Source organism: Kryptolebias marmoratus, linkage group LG12, assembly GCF_001649575.2.
Source record: "Kryptolebias marmoratus isolate JLee-2015 linkage group LG12, ASM164957v2, whole genome shotgun sequence".
NCBI classification, from domain to species: Eukaryota; Metazoa; Chordata; class Actinopteri; order Cyprinodontiformes; family Rivulidae; genus Kryptolebias; species Kryptolebias marmoratus.
This window is the reverse complement of record NC_051441.1, coordinates 21,682,740-21,685,774: the sequence shown is the minus strand read 5'-3', so window position 1 is coordinate 21,685,774 and position 3,035 is coordinate 21,682,740. Positions and strand designations below refer to the sequence as shown.

The 3,035-nt window shown below is 44.6% G+C and overlaps 1 pseudogene; it reads left to right on the top strand.

The window, feature by feature from the left end:
- The first annotated feature begins 1,887 nt into the window (after positions 1-1,887).
- Positions 1,888-2,917, top strand: LOC119617559 (annotated as a pseudogene).
- The last annotated feature ends 118 nt before the right edge of the window (positions 2,918-3,035 follow it).

Sequence of the window (3,035 nt, the reverse complement as noted above, 5' to 3'; positions counted from 1 at the left end):
TCCTGTACACTTAGTTTAGTTCTGTACATTTAGTCATGCTTAGATCTGTTTAGTTTAGCTACTATTTTTGACTGTCTTAGCTCATGCTTAGATATGTCTGGTTTTACTTCGGCTGTATAGCGGGCCTGGGATACTTTTAGATAGCTCGGTGCCGTTAGTTTTAGTTTTAGCTTAGTTTAGTTCTGTACATTTAGTCATGCTTAGATCTGTTTAGTTTAGCTTAGCTTATTTAGACAATTAGTTATCATTGTATCATGCTTAGATCTGTTTAGTTTAGCTTAGCTTATTTAGACAATTAGTTATCATTGTATCTTGTACTTGTCTGTAATTTTGTTCATTATCATGTTCTGTAACTTTGTCTGTAATTTTGTTCTTGTGTTGTAAAGCACTTTGAGTGTGCTAAAAAGTGCTATATAAATAAATGTACCTACCTACCTACCTACCTACCTACCTACAGGCAGTCACATACGCAATAAACTCCCATGACCTCACCAGTTCAGAGTTACAATCATCTCTATGTTAATACAATTTATTTCAATTACAGATACTTTAACACATAATTTTACCTAGTAAGGAGCTTCTATATTAGTTTCACTTCACAATTTTATACAGATTTCATTTATTTATTTGAATCTGTAGGTACAGTACTTGAATTAGTACTTTCAGTACTGTAACTCCCTCACTCTCTTAGATCACTACACCAATAGTACAGCCTACTTTCCTTTAGTAACCAATGAATTAAAAAAGGTAAGATTGTAGTACCATTATAGTAGTCACATAAATCGAAAAACAGCAGTTTTTCTCTGTAGTCTTCAAGACTGCTACACACAGAGCTTCCCTTAGGTGACATGAACCTCTGCTGTGTTCTTTGGCATTGCGTCCAACGTTGTGCTTTGTGTGTGTCTGTCACCCCTCTCAGATGGCAAATGTGTCCCGCTGGCTCCATTTTTTTGGATCCAGATGCAGCCCAGGTAATGGAGGTTTTTGTGGGAAAAGAACCCAGGTTTGCAGAGTACGTCCAAAAACTTAAGGGCGCCAAGCTGAGCACAGCCACCATCTGCCAGTCTGTGGCAAACATGGTGCGCTTCACCGAGTTTGCGAAAGGGCAGTGAGACGGTGAGAAGGCCGCAGCGTGCAACGCCTTCATCCAGGCGCTCAGGTCCACCATCCACAGCCTCAGGAGCGAGGACCGACACAGAAAAAGGCAAGCAAACAAAAAGTTCCCAACTGACGGAATGAAATCAAAGCAGTTTCTCATGTTGACATGAAATGCCCCTCCATTATTTTGGGGTATGATGTCATTTTAGACCAAAGTTGGTTATTGGGCCTGGTACCAGCCTCCACAAGTGCCAGAGGGTCCTCTTCAGAGCAGAGGAAGACATGAAGCTCATTGGGAAAAGCTTGGAGGATGGCCGGCACGTCACAGAGGAAGAAAAGACCAGGTTTCTGTACTTTTGCAAGGCCATGCTGCTCCTGAGGCACTGCCAGAGGCCAATGGTGGTGGAGAACCTGACGGTTAGGGAAAACTCGTCTTCAGTCTTTGGGAGAACTGCAATGCCAGTTTGTGAATGTGTTTCTGTAGCCTCTGACATTCATTTTGTGCCATTTTGTTTCCAAGGCATAAATGGTAAATGGTAAATGGCTTGCACTTATATAGCGCTTTATTTAGTCAAAGGACCCCAAAGCACTTAACACTACAATCATTTACCCATTCATCCACACATTCACACACTGATGGCAGTGAGCTACATTGTAGCCACAGCTGCCCTGGGGCGGGCTGACAGAAGTGAGGCTGTCATCACATAGGCGCCACCGAGCCCTCTGACAACCACAAGTAGGCAAGGCGGGTGAAGTGTCTTGCACAAGGACACAACGGCTGAGACAGCCGGAGCAGGGGCTCGAACAAGCAACCCTCCAATTACAGGACAAACCCCTACCTCCTGAGCCACTGCTGCAAAAGAGTGGCTGGAGCACAGCTGGTACGGCAGCTACGTGGTCGTGGTCCACCTAGCAGCAGGAAAGCCAGCTGCCTCCTTTGGGCTGTCAGAGGGCGATGCCGCTGTAAGGAGGGTTTTAGCATTGTCGAAAGCATTGCCAGTGGCTGTTTCCTGACTGCTTTGAACGACACTCTCTTATCTTCCTCTGCAGCTGTTTGAGGTGTATTTCAGCAAAGTCAGGGACAGCTATCTGCCGGATAGCTTCTCTTAGAATTCTAGAATTCTTCTTCTAGAATTGCGCCACTCAAGGTGGCTGCATGTTGTAATAGTTCTGTTACATTCAGTCTGAGAAATTGCTTTTGAAAATGTTATTCCTCTTTTTTCCTTGATGCAAATCACTTTTTTCGGATCATTATTTCCTCTGGTATCGGATGTTGTGCAGCAGGAAGGATTTTTACTAAAACCTTTTTTACTTTTGGACATTGTTATGATGCGTAACCATGACAACAAGTGTTATATGTGAATAACCCTGAAATCCAGTCATGGCCAGAACCAAGCAGACCACCCGTAAATCCACCGGAGGTAAAGCTCTCAGGAAGCAGTTCGCCACTAAAGCTGCCAACAAGAGCGCCCCAGTCGGTGGAGTGAAGAAGCCTCACCACTACAGACTCGGTACCGTGGTTGTCAAGGAAATCCACCAAGCAGCTCATCCGGAAGCTGCCCTTGTAGCACCTGGTCTGGGAGATCCCCCAGGACTTCAAGACCGACCTGCGCTTCAGGAGCTCAGCCGTCATGGCTCCGCAGGAGGCTAGTGAGGCTCACCTGGTGGGGCTCTTTTAGGACACCAGGGCTGAGGATACATCAGGACAGACTGCTACAAAAGACCCTTCTTGCCAACAGCCATCAGCATCTATAACAACTCTTTAACAATACCAGAATTATGAGCTACGACAACATTTAATTGTGTGAATGCTTTTAAGCATTCACACCATTGTTTTCCTGTTTCTCTTTATTATTGTGTGAATGCTTTTAAGCATTCACACCATTGTTTTCCTGTTTCTCTTTATTGGGGCCTGCCAGCAGTGCATAGAGAGCAGT